A 16639-nucleotide genomic window follows, 5' to 3' on the forward strand; every position below is an offset into this window, starting at 1 on the left:
CCTCATCTTTGCTGTCATCCTGCCACGTGGAGTGATTGTCTTGCAAAAATATGTGTTTGAAGCAAATTCTGTTCTTTCAGTGCTGGCAGTGTGATCTCGGACTACTTACTTAAGTTCAAAATAGTAAATTCACATTTCTTGTTTTTTTGTTTTTAAATATTCAAGAACAGGATGTGCTCTGAGAGGCATTCCATGTGTTTATAAGGTGAGCTCCCATTAAGATATCAGAAATTGGATGCCACGTTGGAAGACTGAAGCCAAATATTAAGATCTGATAAAGGGCATTAAGTGTCTGAGTTTGGCATGTGCTGTGTAGCATGAACACAGAATCAGGAGTCTCCCTGTGCAGCAAAAAACAGTGTGAGAGAAGAGCAGTACAAAAAGGTGATGTGTCAAGTGAGAAGCTGGACCTGGAATTCTGTGTTTCAATTTCTCCAGCTCTACAATGGGGATAATTGCAAATACCTTATGCATGGATGTAGATATTAACATAGATGTATGTTAAAAATCAGTAAACTGTCCAATTGAATGTTACTATTTATCAAATATGGTAAAACTGCTGCTCTATATAAGATATCTGTAGGCAGCACACTTAATTTGCTGCAAGCTGCTGCAAGAAGCTAACAGCTGCTTCCAAACTAAATTAATTTAATAAATTTTAATTAATTAATTAAATTTAATTAAATTAAAGCAAGATCTGGAATATTAGTTCAGATAGTTCAGGATTCTTTTCTCTTTCCGTTTTAGGGAGCACAGACTCAACTGTAAACCACATTAACTTACTATGTAATCTGCTGTGCAAAACCCCCATATTTAATACCTCCTTAACAGGGATGTTAAGATGGATTAATTATTCTTTGTTCTGGTCTCTGAAGATAAAGGGTAATTACTATTAATTATGTGTAATTGAAAAATTGCTCCTTCACAAAGAATCCGGTAGCATTAGCAGGATTTTAACTTATTGCTGCCTATTGGGAGTCTTACAACATTCCATAATGTTATGGAAAAGACTGCCATAAACCTAAGAATGGTCTCAGTGAGTCTTACTCACTTTGCAGCCCACACCTGAGACCAGGATTTTCAGACACAGCAGATCTCAGAGCAGCCTGTGAAACAGGACTCATGTTTTGTTCTGTGCTGAGTCCACTGAAACAGGAGGTGCAATTTGAAGGGGTGGTTGTTATTGAGAATGCTCTAAGACTTTTCCTCAGTAAATTTCCAGAAATCTGTGGAATAACCACCAAAGGGAAAGTATTACAAAACAACAATCAACCACAAGAAAGAGATAGATTGTCTATCTGGGGAGGAAGTTTAAGAAAAAAAGAAAAAAAAACCACCCATGACTGTTTAGTAACCAGTACATCTGTTGTGGGTAAGCACAGAGGTGTCTGACAGAGTGGATACCGTGTTGAGGTATTTGAATTTAGCTGAAAAAGAAAAGAGAAATTAGAATTTTTATAAGAGCAGAACATTTTCAATTATATAAAATTAGTGGATAGGTTTGCCTACAACCTTAAATTCTTAACACTGATTTCTGTGGTCAAAATATGTAGATACATAACTTCCTTTAGTTACAGTAGGAGCTGGGCATCTTCCTATGCCTTTAAGCTCTTCAGGTCTGAGTTTCACTTTGGCAAATGAAGATAATGACATTTATCTACTTCAAGGAGTGCTACAAATAAATTATTGAGTTATTATGCACTTAGGTAATATAATAAATAACAGAAACTCGTATGGCATAAACATAGCCTACCCTGAGTAACCTTCTTCACATGTGAGTTGGTGTAGGGGCCACTCTGAAACAAAAATGATGTGTCTGGCGTTGCTGTTGTCTTGCAGATCTTTGCTCCCTGCATCTTCTTTCCCCTGAATTCCCGTGAGCAGATTAAGCCATGGCCCTATTTTACAGGAAGATGTATCTGCTTTTGTTGCTGCGTATTGAATAATCCTTTCTTTACATGGCTTTGTGTTTAACTCCAGAGCCTAGGAGCAGTGTAGGATCAGAGTCTTCCACAGAGCACTGGTTTCCCTGATGAAGGAGACAATGAAAAACATTTTCCAGTGCATCCATCACTCAGTGCTGAGGAGAGAGGACAGGCATCCCGGAGCAACCTTATATAATGTGTGCCTGCTGCCTGGCTCTGGCTGGGCAGCAGCAGTGCGTGCAGGGGAGAGGGGGGCTGTGCTGGGGCTGCTTGGTGGGGTACAGCCAGGGCACCCCTTGGCAGCTGCAGGGTCTTGGCTTGTACTGGTGTCAGCTTGGTGCAAGGAGTGTGTCAGTCACTGCCTAGCTGGGGCACAAGGGTCTCAACTCTTTGCCTGACCCACTCTGACAGAGACCTCCCCACCCGTCTGTTCTTGCCTAGATCCAATTTTAGCTGCCAAGTCCCGCAGCCCAGCACAGCAAGTGCAAGCCCCTCAAAAGCAGGGTAGGGTATAGTGTGTGATGTGATTTGGGTGGGGAGAATTAAGAGTGGCTTTGTTTCTGCTGTGCTGACTGGGGGTGCTCACAAAGACCAGTAAATGCGAACAGATTTCCAGAGGCAATGGCTGTTACAGATCAGAGAAGACAAAAAGCACTGGGAGCATTTGGCCTATTTTGGGAAGCTTGCTAGGGCTTTTTCTTTTCATTTTGTTCAATTTTTTTTTTCTAAATATGTGCTTGCACTTGAGTCAGTGTGTCAATATTTGCCACTTTTTTAGTTGTGTGCACTGCGAAGACCGAAGCAAATGGAAAAAAAAATCTTGTTGGATTTTCAAAGCTGTTGCCACCAGTTGCCTTGAGGGCACAGGGGTTTGAGCTACACCTGAGATGCCTTCTGCCTGCTGCTGGTTGGTTCCAAGCTAAAGCTCCTGGTGATGCACATAAGAACCTTTTTGCAGTGCTTGATAGTGTCTGCCACAGTGGGATGAATGGGGAAAATTGACCTCGGGCATGTCCTTAGGTCTCCTCAGTAAAATTCCACAGTGTTCATGCTGGAACTCAATGAGTTGTTTCTATGTGACCTTCTGTGTTCCTGTTTCATACCTGTGATGCTTAAAAGATCATGTTTATCCCCCTGTAACATTAGTGACTTAATTAGAGCTGAATTTGGTCCTACTGTCTCTGAACACGAGCAGCTTCCATCAAGTCATCTAAAGGATCAGATCTGGTTTCTTCTCTCTCTCAGTATTGGTGGCATCTGGTTTCATTTTCCATCTTTCCTAAGGGAGCTCACTTTTCCCCACATTTCAGCATATGGTTGTTGTATGTCAGCACCCTGGGCTGCCCGCATGTCCGTGCCAAGCCAAGTACCACTCTTCCAGCCAGCAAGGCACAAGGTGGTGTAGAGGCAGAATGTGAGACACATCAGGAATTGTTGTGGACTGTGTGTAGCTTAAAACCAGAACCTGCTTACAGGTCAAGAAACTAAACTGGAACCAGTCACGTGTGGGGCTTTTTTCCTCTGTGTAGGATGTGTAGAGGTAGCAAGGTTTTCATCCTGTAGAAGCCAGTGGTTTTGCAGTGTGGCTTCTCTTTGGCAATACCAAAAGAGGCACTGAAGGGACACCATTTTCAGGGTAAGTGCCAGGGAGGGACCCTGTTGATACGATAGCACCACACTCGCAGCATTGCAATTTAATGTCCTGCACTGTCTGCAGGACATCTCCATTTATTTCTGAAGATGCTGGCATGGGAAAGTTCCTAGATGTGACAGTTTGTCTCCAGAAGATGGATTGGTTCTTTTAGCTCATTCTATCTCTTCTACTTTCCTGTCCCCACTCCAACCACTTGGCCAAACCAAAAATTTTCTTAGCTTTGTTTGTGATACACAGAGGCATAGCTATTAAATCGATAAATATTATTTTTTTATAAGATATAGGATTTTAAAAAAACATTAAATGGTGACGTTGAGTATTTATTAGATTCCTCTAAAATATACATCAACTTCAGCTCTCAACATTTTTAAGCATATTGCTACATTGATTAAACCTACTCCTTGAAAAAAAAAATATACTCTCTCTTGTTTCTCTATTATTACAATGTTACCCAGAATTGTAAGATCAGCACCTGTGAGTCAGATCACAGACAGTAACAAAATAATTTTAGAATGATTTTATTTAATTAATTTACTTAAATTATACATACTAAGCTCTTTTATTTTTGGGACTTGCAGGGTGCAGGTCTTTGTCTGTAAGTGTGGGGGTAAGCAACTTCATTAGTCTTTTAATAGTCTCTTAGTATTCAGAGACGGATGGTGTCATCTTATATTGAAGCTCGTTTTTAAATAAAATTGCAGCAATTTATAACATGGATACAGAGCTCCTGCTCCCGTTAATGTTCCCTCCTACTCCACCCCATATTCTCCAACAGAAAGCTACCACAGTGACAAAGACAGGAAATTGAAGGACAGGTACTAAATCTCGAGTTCAGTTCTTTAGTGCCTTTCACACATTATAGCTTTATAGAGGAGGTGATGTTTTGAGGACAGGGTATAAGTAACTTTAGATTAAGTAATGGACTTAAGAACTTCATCTGCAAGCAGACTGTCTTTGTGGCTGTCAGCACCGAGTAACCGTGTCACTGATGCAGTCTGCTGTTCTCTCTATCATTATTCATAAGCTCCCATGCCGAACAGCAATCAAACTCCTCAGGCTGTGCCGACTTGGGGATTATCACACTCACAGGGCGGTTAAAGTCACTTTGCCTCGAGTCTTCTGCCTTTGAAAAGTGCCCAAGGCTAATCACTGTGAAATGTGACGCCTGTCATGTCTTCTTGTTCAAGTATGTGCAGCAGGCCTGTCATTCACTAAAAGCCTTAACATCTGTTATTACATGGTAATCCTCATGCATCAGGCTTCCAAATAAGAAACTGGTGGAGTCCAACAAGGTATGGCTCAGCCTTGGTTTGCATAATTCCCAGAATGCAAGGCAACTTGCTCTCCCTTCTGAAATCATTAATAAGCAATAAGAATATTATATAAGCTGGCATCTTTTTTTAAACCATGATAATTTCAAATGCTATTATAATTAGGATGAAGATGAGAGTTTGAGCTGGGGGAGGGAACAGAGAAAGGATTAAGCTGATCTCCACCATGACGTTAGAAGGTGGCTTTGTCTGCTATATCCTAGTTTGGACAATAATGGATACACTTTAGAAACATGAAGAGGCAAATAGACAATTTATTTAAAAGTATTAATCCTTTTCATCCTGAAATGTTATCTCTTACCATAAATAGAATCACAGCTCTCCAGTCCACTTATATTCTGACTAATTGACCCTGTAGAAAAGCCCAAAGAGCAATATGTGTTTGTGTTGTACCCTGGCTACAGGGTACCCTGTACCTGTGCTGACTATTGGCTCCACAGTGGGTCTCATAAAGTGTACAAAAATATTCTGTGGCTGAGAATATCTTTGCTTAAGCCAGAGTGATTACTTGGTGGTTGAGACTGCAGTGCTCTCACATCACAAGACATGGCATCTTGGGTGGCAGGTCCCAAGCCTGACTGATCAGATGTGATATTTTAATAAAAAAAAAAGTTTAGTGTCTTAATCGAGGAGGTGGGACTTGCTGGAGGAGGAAAACCAGGTGCAAATATGGTTCATAGATGTAACTAATAGGGCTGCTTCCTTTGGAACAGGGAAGATTTAAATAGGCACTTGTCAAAATCATTTCCCTCTAATGCTGCAGCAGCCCTTGGATCTGAGCATGTTCCTGATGTTCCCCCTCACTCACATGCACGAACACGGGGAGGCAGGCGGGAGGAGGCAGCTGCACTGACACACTATGGGGTTTGCAAGAACATGATGGCAATTTAGAAGAGCGATTAAAAGATTGCAAACATTTATTAATAGCTTTGCTGCTGCAGCAGCTCTGCCAGAGAAGCCTTGCTTCCTCTGGGATGCTCTTACCTCCTGCCTGTTCCCTTTCAGAGCTTTAGAAATTGAAAGGTCAGGTTTGGACTGGGTTTCAGTTTAAAGCCATCATACTGCAGACCAGATTAACCCACTGCCCAGGTGAGGGGACATGGAGGACTTGAGTGTGGGAAAGAAACAAGAAAAGGTACACAGAGAAAAAAGAAAGTTTTTTTTCCCCCCAACTATTTCTTGGTCTTTCTTTTCTTCCCTGTGCTGCTTTCTCTTTCTCACATTGTTCCTCTTTACCCATTCCTTCGCTTCTCTCTTGGGACAGAGTGACTTTTTGTTCAGTGCATTGGCACTAGGTTCAGATGGGGGCCTCCAGTGCCCTTTTGATATTGTATAACAAAATCAATGAAAGATGAGCATAAAAGCAGTATTGGAAAGCATCTGCTGAAAATTCTGCAGAGCGATCTAATTTCCTAACCCTAGCATAATCAGTTCCTTTGTGAATCTCATGACTCTGTTGATGTCTCTTCAGAGTTTTAACACTGGGGATAGGGAGGAGGTGAACATTCAATTAAAAAAAAAAAAAAAGAAAAGAAGAAGGAAAAGAAAGAAAAGAAAGAAAAGGGCAATTGGCAAAGTAGCAAAAAATCACTTTAATCTTCATGGCTGATCCTGCTGAACAGCAGTAAACTCTGTAAATTAGATGGACAATTCTGATGCTTGAGTGCATAGTATCCAAGGCATTTTTATCCCACGGAGCAGATGATGGTGACTGTCTGATAGAAGTTTGCAATAGGAGGATATTTATTCTATGCATGTGGTGACCTCCTTCATATTCCTATCCACAGTGGAATAATCAGTTTCTTTCCCTTTTTATTTTTCTTAAACTGCATTCTAAGAGAAACCAAAATGTCCAGACAGGCTAAAAGGAATATATTTCTCTGTTAAACAACAATGACAGCAAATATAAATGCTGTGTCCTGGTCATTATCTGAAGTCCTGCTGTAGCTGGGTTGGATGACAGTGCACTTCAACTGTGGCATTTCCTGTACAGTATGGCCAAGCAACTGGATGTGCATTGGACATCAGCACCTTTCTATCTGTGCTTAACTTTTTAGTTAAGCATTTTTCTTCTGTTCATACACTCAATTTAATCATTCCACCTTGAAATTTAAGAAAAATCTTGTTGCATAATTACTACATCTCTGGTCAGTGCAGTAGAATAGGCAGAAGGGAAAGCAAAGTGGATTCAGTGGACCAGAAAGGAGAAAAAATATGATGGTGAAAGAATGCAGGAATGAAATTAGAGTTGAATTATAGATCCTGCAGTACTCCTACCTGAACCTGCTGTGGGTTGAGTTGGGATTTTTTAACTGCTTCCCCTGCTCATTGAAGTTTTCAGTTTAAATATTTCCTTAGTCAGTTTTCAAGTGTAGTGTTCAGTTTGGAACTTGATGAGCACGAATTTTTGTCTATTTCAAGGGAGTTTTGCTTATGAAAAACTCATGGTTGTCTCTGTTCACCTTGAATACCATGCTCTTTGTGGGAAACTGCACAAGCTGAAACATAACAGGAAACACCCTCCCATGGGATGTTTAAGGAAAGTCTGTATAAATTTCTGGAGAGTTTGGCAGACAGCCTCTAGGACACAAAAAGGCTTGCTTTTCTAGGAAATATGTGTAATACTTTGAATAATCCTAATCTAAAAAACAAAGAACTCACCAATATATTTGAGCTAATTGCTTGTTCCATTTTTGTCTTTAGCAGCTGGAATTCCTCTTGTTCAGAGTAGCCAAAGAATGACATCAGTGAGGATGAAACAGACCTGGAGGTTAGAGAGGCACCTGGTCTCAGGTAAGAAAGAGTAAAGACAGGATCCTGCAAACACCAGTTCAACCAAAGGAACTACATTTCTTGTTTGATGGTTTCAAGTGGCAGCCCCTTGCAGGCAGTAGCAGCTATATCACTCATCTGCTCTATCAAAATTCTCATCCCTCTATAGCAGTAGCTATTTCATTCCCATTGGTTTCAGTACATTTAATTTCCAAGTTTGCTGTGTGTGACAAGAGGATGGCCCACAATCCTGGGGCTATTAGGATACATGTTGGTGGAATTGTTTTGTTGGGATTTTTTTCATGTCCTACAGGGTATTTTGGGATGTGCTGGCTTTTTCAAATATTGAAAGCAAGAAACTGTATTTCATTAGCATTTCCCTCTTCCATCAGGGTCTTGGCCTTTACTAAGGCTCTTACCTCCCATATTCCTAGTTTCCTTTTTATTAACTGTTTTCTTGATCATTAATAAAACTATATTTTGTGCTTTTTAAGTATCAGAATAACCATTCTCTTAGCCATAAGAACTGTCACTCAAGCCTTTGCCATTGGCATTCCCAGGTATTGTTAGGACACATGCTCCCTCTGGGTACGCTGGTCATATCTCTGGAAGTAATTGAAATTGTACTTTGCAAATGAGCAAAGAATTCACTCACTTATGTATTGAGCTATGTCCTGTATCTTGTACTGGCTGCTATCTCTGCATCCAAGTGGCAAGAAACAGGATTATAGCTATGGATAAAATACCTTGCTCTAAGATTCAAATGGACCAAAGCATTAAGTTTCTGAAAAGCGAGGGGCGAGGCTCGTGTTACTGCTCACTGATATGGGAACATTGCAAAAGAAAACAGGTATCATTCCCTGTATCCTTGTTAGGAGACAGGGAAAAGGTAATAATGAGGAAAGGGAAGACAGGTTAGAGGTAGTAGCAGAAAGGAGAATTGTCCTTTTATGAGAGTCACATACCAGTAAATAACTTTTAAGTGCTAAGAAGGTGGTAGAAGGCAGGACTGTGATCTTTTCAAGGTTTAGACTCTTCTGTGGAGTAGATCACTTCTGTTTAGGAAAAAAAATCACCAATGATAAAATATTCCCTGACGCGAATATAAAAATGATGAAGCTGCACATGATGAACCTATAAAATTCCAAAGTAGGTCTGTTTTAAAACTCTATCAGAACAAAGTCATTAACTTTTAACAGAATGTACCTTGTTGGTTTGATGATGTATTATAAACCGGAGGGAAAATGAAGGGGCAGCTCATGTAAAGCTGCATCATCCTCTGCCTCTGTTGAGAGAGCACTGTTATCATCTCAGCTGGTAACAAAAAGTCTGTCAAGCTCTGTCATTGTTTGCATCACAGCATGACCTGTAAGCAGACTTACCTTCTGCCACCACAGTGCAGTGCTGGGGACCACTGGCAGGGGCCACAGGGCTGGGGAATATTGCTCTTGTCATCACCCCTGAATGCTGGCAAATGGAGAGAACTGAAGTACATTGCTCTGTTTATTCTGTTTGTGTGGATTTTCATCACCCTTACTTGTTTTCAGTTCAAATAACAGCTATTTGTGAATTTTATTTTTCAAAATTCTGCTTGAAAAGCTTGCAAAGGTTTGACTTTAACTGTACTGTTCAATTATGTTAATTGCATGTGCTGTGGTCCAAAGCTTGCTTTCTCACACAATGCTTGAGTGAGCAAACAGGATACAGCCATTAAACTTAGTTTGTGGAAAACATACCAGAATCACTTTGATCACATTGTTTTAAACTCTCCATGTGAAAGAAATACAGGTTCTGTACCCAAATCTTGCTTTCTGGTGTTTGGGTTTGGGTTTTTTTTGTTGTTGTTGTTTTGGTTTTTTTTAAGAACAGTGATACTGACTTTGGGACCCTGCTTATGTTCTTCTTTAGCATTGACTTTGTATTTTCCTCCCTTCCAGATTTTCTTTTGCTTCCTTTTAACCCAGTATTGGTTTAAATTATTTCCCCCACTGTTAAGTATTTATGCCCAACCCCTTCAGACTCTGCTAAGCACAGCAAATTAGTGTGATTTTCTTGGCTAGGACCTGTGGTTTACTTACTTACACAGGTGTTTATCCTAAAATTCATGGAACATCTATCTTTATTGTCTTGGTTTTGAGAAAAAACATGTTTCAGGAGAGCTCAGTTTGCCTCTGAATAAGGTCAGCATGAACAAACAAATAATCATGAGAATTTCTTTACTCTGGGCACCTGGTGTCCTATGCAAGGTCAGGAAATCACACCAATCACACTCTGTTTTCCTGCAGACTGATACAGCTGTCTATCAGCTGGGTTAATTTATCTCATAATGGAATAAACAAATCTGACTTTTTTGTTAAAATTCTCATGTTATTTTATCATAGGAAATACTGTGATGTGCCTAGTAGTACACCTCACCTGGAGGTGAGGGTTTGTCAGCTCACTTGCTTGATGCTGAGCCCAATTGCTGAACAATGTCACCAAATCTTGTTCAGAAAAAAGTTTTTTGTAAGCAGAATGGGAGGTTCACTCTCAGAATCAATCATTTCTATAACAAACCAAGTAATGGGCTACAAGCTCCAGTTGAAAGCCAGAGTGGTGTGGATAATGGTGTAGACAGAGGGGGTTGAAGTGACAATGTATGTTTCTAAGCCCTCTTGATGGATGTTACATTATTCACAAAGTGATGTGGCTTTTGGGTGCTTATGAGTAATGAGTAGATCTGGATTGTTTAGTGTCCCTGTCCCCCAAGGCCACTGCCCTTTGAGAGAGAACAGTGTGTACCACTGTGTTTGGCAGCCACGCTCCCAACCTGACGCAGTCATTTTGGGGGGGCCACGGAGCTGGCAGAGATGACTCATTCCGCCTCAGTGGCTCGTTGAGGAGCTGCAGGGAGAAGCTATTTATAACCAGACCTTTCAGGTTCAGTGCAGCAGCATCTTCAGCAGGAAGGGGACAGGAATGGGGATGGCAAGTAAGACTTCTCAGATACAGATCAACCCTCACCCCAATATTGTTCCTAGAGCCACACAGCCACTAGCTGACTTCAGCCAGCATCTTTTCCAAGTCTTTTGCTCAGCTGTCTGGGTGTTGTGGTCCTGGTGCAAGATTCTGGTGACAACTCATCAGCTTCTCCAAGAGCAGGGAGTCAACTGTGAATATTATCAGTGTGAACAAAACACAAACTCTTTCTACTGTAGCTTTGAAGCTGACACTTGTTGACTCTTTCTGACTCATGGCCATTGCATTATCACCTCTATCTTTTTCTTTGTCCATGTTTATCCTTGGCTCACCATTAAGATGAACTCTTGTCATGGGTGTTTTCAAACTGGCTTTATGCTGTCAGCAAATCCCATTTGAACCTCCTGAGGTTTCTCTTGTATACAAGTTAATGCTATAAAACTGCAGTTGGTTTTCTGCTCTTGCTGTGGACTCATTTAATCTTTAGGTGCTTCCATGACTCCACGTGTGAAACAGAGATAATGATATCTCCTGGGTTAAGCACAGTGGGATCTATAGCGATGAAACACCACCTAAGTGGTAGTGTTATTATCAGAGTCACAGCACAATAGGAAAGCATTTTACACAACAGTAGAGGACAGCATGTGTTAAAGAAAATATTTACTGCAAACACATATGTCTTTGTATCTAGGTAACTGTGGACTTTATCTTGAAGCATATTAGCACACATAAAAATTTTACGTCAAATTAAACTTCTTTGAGTTGTCTGTTCTCTTAACTGGCTTTTGAATTCAAAGCCACAAAGCACCAGGGATGCTGTTGTTTAAATGCTTACCTTGTCCTTTTTCTACCTCTGTCCTATTCTTAAAGCAATTTGTATGCATGTCTGGAACTGGGCTGGGGTTAGATGGCTCCTTGTCTCCAGTCTGTTGCTTCTTCCCATAATTTAAATGCTGCATATCTGGCCCTTCATCTTCTCTTTTTTCCCTCTTTACTTCTTTCTTCCTCTCTGTTCTTCATTCAGTAGACAACTGGCTCAGCAGTGTGCAGCTGTTGCACAGTTTGAGCAGTGTAAACACCCTGTGTTAAGGACATTTGGTAGATCCATATGGGTTTCCTTGGTGGTGTCTTTTTGTCTGCCCTACATCCCTGTGTTATGGACCCAATGCTGTAGTAGCCTTTTTAGAGGGGTTGTTTTGATTATCTTCATTATGTGTATCTTCATACAGAAGCTTTGCTATAAAGAGTTCTTGCCTTCAGCTTTGGCAACCAGTGAAAGGGGAAGTCTACCTTACATAAACCAAACCGTGCTGCAATGATTATTTTTCACAGTCCAGCTGTATGACTGCTGAGGTATGTGAATATGACATGTACCTCGTGACATGCACCTCATGTCATGGACTGGAGGTTGCCTCTGCACAGTGGCCCAAACTCTTCCTAGCTGCCACATTATTTTCTGTAATGTCTGTTTCATTTTGGGGAAAGCAGACATTTGGCTTTTACGATTGCAAATAAACCTCTGAAACATCAACAGAATGTAACTAGTGCAGAGATATTTGTACCAGAGAAAAAGAGACCATATTTCAGTGATACGAGGTGCAGCGTTTTTTTTTTGTTTTTTTGGAGAGGCAAATTAAGGTGCTTATAATTCAGAAGTGATTATAACTAAAATGTCAACTTTGCTCCATGTCTGCAGCAAATTTTACACAGTAGATAAAATGGTTCTTAGAGCCATTGATTTATCCTTTTAGCAGTGGCCCTGTCCTCCCTTTGGCACTTTAGGTAGCCATGAGTACATGAGTATGGAAGTGCAGCTGGCTCCCCTGGGCGTCTCATTACTCCACTTGGTCCAAGGATTGCAACATTCTTGAGTAGACCACTGGAAGGGGATCCCAAGGATGGTCAATTTGACCAGAGAGTACACAAGGAGTTCTGTTCAGGTTTGGCTTCATGAACCCAGAACCAAGAGGGCTGGGAGTGAAAACCAAGAGTGTGCATACATGTCAGAGCCTGAAAGGATTTACTTCCCTGCATTTCCAATTGCTTGTTTTCTATCTGGGGAAAATCCCTTTTGACAGCCCAGGCGGTGAGCTTCTAATTCCTGTCTCCAGCTCATTTTTCACTTCAATCCCTCAGCGAACGGATTTTAATGCTTGATGGATTCAAACAAAATTATTTCCGTTCCTGTGGCTTTGCAAAAGCCTCTAGGGTGTGTGTATGTGCGCACAGGGGAGGAGGGATGGGGCTTGTTTTCGTTACACTCCAGTAAGCCTCCTCTCCAAGGGAGACCTATTTCATTTCTTCATTAAGGGCTTTCTTGCTGACGGTTCCTCCCATGCTGTCCTCCTGGTTCTCGGGTCACAGGAGGACCTGTAAAACATTTGCTGTTCTAAGGGGTACAGGATGCAATGTTCCAGATCAGTGTTTCTGCAGCAAGTGGGGATTCAGATAATATGACCATACTGCGCTTCCAGGAATAGCACTGGATTGGGGGTAATAACTGTGGGAAAACTTCCACAGTCCCCAGCTCTCACTGGGAGTGAGACAACACCACAGGCTGAGGGATGAGGTTAGTGACTGAAGTGTTATCTGGGTAATCAGTAGTGTTTAGCACTGACATTGTTCTTGTTTGCACATGTGTACAATTCACCCTACTGCCATTGTAATGGACAAGTGTTGCTTTTTATTACAATTTCCAGGCTCTCTTGCCAGCAGAAATCACTGCAGGGAGCTGTGCAGGGGCTCTGCTTGCATAACATTCAGTAATCAGTCAGAATTTCAGCTGCTCAATGGCCATGTGTTTCTACTGGGCTTCTTCCACAGGGTTCCTCTGTTTGGGAGTCTAAACAATTTAAATGCTTAGTATCTCACCCTTCTGTTCAAACCAGATCATCATCATCATAGTCATCATCAAAATATTCAAAACAATCACTCTATGATACACAGCTCTAATAAGGATTTATAACTAATAAGAGCTAAATATCCTCATTATTCTCTGAAGAATTTAGAGTGCGGCAAAAATCGATGATGTCTGCCAATGCATAAAACTACTGTTGTTAGGGTGCTAAGCCCACTGGGTGATACCATATCTAGATTAAGTTGTTTCAACTTATTATAACTGCTCCCAAGCTGTCACTTTGTCAGTCAAGGCACAAATCTTGTTCCTGGAGTTGGAAATGTATTCTGTGTTTCACTACAGCATATGCCTATCTTCTAGGACAACCTCCTCTGTTCACAGCCTCCTGTGAGTGTTTGTTTAGAGTTACTGATCATAAATGATGATAGGTGCTGTGTCATGTTTGTAGAGCTGGTGGATCTGGGAACTACAAGGTGTAACTTCTGAGTTTGTTCCTTTTTATCCATCTCTTTATATTATTTCAAACCCCCAGTTCCTCTAACTTCAGTTTTTTTCAGTATAAGAGTTCTAATTCTAATTTTTTATTTTGTTAAATACATTGTCTATAGGTGAGAAGCCCTATTTTATTAGTGCAGTTTTCTAATATGTTGCATCAGAGACTATTATTTTACATTATAAATACTCAAAATTATACATAAAGAATGTGTTGAAGTTTTAGTTGTAAATACAGTAATAGTTCTTCAAGGAATTATTTATCTAGTTAATACAGTCTTGCCTGTAATTGTATTTTTATTTCACCTTTGTCGATAATCCTCAAGATTTCAAGCCAGTGATAATAAATTGAAGTGGTAATGAACTTTGGAACTTCATTAATAGAATGATGCAAAGTCTGTTAGGTAGAAGAGGACACTAATTTATGAACCAATAGATACTACTGGCCTGAAAGCTTCAGCTAATTGTTGCAGCAATGGTACAGGCAAGTCTCATTTTGTGTAACTTTAGACTGCAAAAAAAAAATAAATCTAATTGACAGTTTCCTAAGGATCAATCAGAATTTGAATTCATTGTAATTTGGATTTATTTGCCTCACATCAAATTATCTGATATTAAATACATATTAGCATCTGACTGCAACAGTTTTATCAACAAGATTTGCCAATAAATGATAACTCATTTTAATACTGATTTCCACCACATCGTTGAAGTGAGGATAATGGAGACTGGAAGTTATCCACAGTGACAGAATATGGTGTCAGTACCACTGAGAAAGCAGCATGTTGGGTTTCCTCTGTCACTTGTCTTTTTTAATTAGTGACTGAGACCCAATAAACCTTTCCATCACTGGAATGTCTGAGAGATACGACTGGTGTCTTTCAGCTGGAAAATCAGTATCAAGCTTTTCATTCCATGTTGTACCAACTTTCCTCCCTGTGCTGCCATTGGCTCAAGTCTAGGGCTTGCTGTGCCTCTGGCACACTAAACAATACTCTTGCCACTACTCTCAAATGTTTTTCAGTCTCCTATTTACTCATTTATCTTATCTCTATAACCCTTTAAGAGTGACAGGCCTGTCAGTGTCATCTCTGAATTTTGCCTGGGTATCCCTTGCCCTATTTGTTGTTTTGTTTTTTTAATTGCATGTAAGACTGCATCTAGCATGGTACTCATGTGCCATTGCCCAATGTAATAAATGTTTTATTTCCTTTAAAGCTGACAGCATATTCATTTCCCACTGCAACACTGAGCTTTCCCCTATGAACAGTTCACTGGAGGTGGCACTGCAGAGGTCTTGTCCTTTGTTTTGTGCAAGCTCTGCTGCTACTGGCAAAATGTGCAAAGCTGATCCATGACATTTCTGGCTTCTGCTTCTTCTGTATGCCAGATATTTTCTCAGTCCATCCCAGTTATCATAGACCATGTGTGGTTCTCCATGATTTGAGCTTTGAGCTTACATCTCACAGATCTCTTGTATGGTGTATTTTGTGTTTTCATGGAGTTTAGATCTGACTTGCACTTAATTCTGGACTGAATGACTGCCAGAGGCCGATTCTTTGACCTTCTATCAACTTTGAAAAATCTGAGGGTGAATCAATTCCCTATTAAGAGGACAGACCTTAATCTGAATTTTCTGAAAAGTTCTTGGGAGAGACATCCCTTAGTAATCTTTGAAAAGGTAAGAATCAGCCAGGCACATGCATTTCTTTAGCTTCACTTTATTATTATTTTTTTTTAATATTTGCCTAAAGAAAATAAATCTTAACATTCCATTTTTATGTGAAGTTCACTATCTCATCATGTATATGGATTTCTAAATTTTCACTGCCAGAATTGACTGGAACCTCCTTAAACATTTCAAATGTGTCAAAATTAAGTATTAAGAAAAATAAAACTTCTGATTGTCTTCCTTTTTACTGGCATACATGACTTTTAAATAAACATGGATTCATACAACATACACATGCAATTTATATTTTCCCAATTGCCTTCTGTATTTTCAGACTTGCAGCACTTCTGGACATCTTGGTAGCTTCTTTTCCGTTGAAGTTACACTGCTTGGCATCTTTTTATTCCTGATACCATATGGCATTCCTTAATCCCTCTGCACCCAAACTGCTTTCAAAGTTATTCCTTATTAGTGACGCATTTCCAGCTGTCTCTGCTTAACCCAGTGAAGGCTTTTGCCATGTCCCTGCTCCTGAGCCTGGGCAACTGAACCATTTACAGTTAGAGTGGCCAAGGCTATGCCTTGGGAGGGAACATGATACAGGCAGCCCCTGCAGTAGAAGTCATGGTGTGAGAATGACACACTGGCAGAGTCTCCAGGTACTTCCAAGAGGAGAACACCTTGTAAGAAATATATTCAAAATGCAGCCAATGCTATTGCCTGATTACAGTGTATTACAACCTGATATTTCAGTAGAACACAATGGAACTATCAGAGCAATTGTTCCCATGAGAAATGGCCCAGGCTCTCAAGATAAATACCCTTCAGGGCACTTCCTTGAGATATTGTTTTTGAAAATATTATCAATCTCCAGAAAATAAATCTAATAAGCTGCAGTTTGTTTATGTAGCATTGAGCCCTGTAAACATCCACACACATTTCTCTTGGCCGCTGCTCTGGTGTGGGGAGCTGACATCA

General features: G+C 40.4%; 1 protein-coding gene across 2 annotated transcripts in view; it reads left to right on the forward strand.

Annotated features, from left to right (window-relative positions):
* The window catches only part of CABP1 (calcium binding protein 1), a 54610-nt gene that overhangs the window by 3193 nt on the left and 34778 nt on the right, over positions 1-16639 (forward strand). For both annotated transcript variants that reach the window (XM_058851858.1, XM_058851859.1), the window contains one exon: positions 7614-7703. The gene's annotated coding sequence lies outside the window, so the exon portion shown is untranslated. The remainder of the gene's footprint in view (positions 1-7613; positions 7704-16639) is intronic.

The sequence above is a fragment of the Poecile atricapillus genome, chromosome 16 (genome assembly GCF_030490865.1).
Source record: "Poecile atricapillus isolate bPoeAtr1 chromosome 16, bPoeAtr1.hap1, whole genome shotgun sequence".
In the NCBI taxonomy this organism is placed as follows: Eukaryota; Metazoa; Chordata; class Aves; order Passeriformes; family Paridae; genus Poecile; species Poecile atricapillus.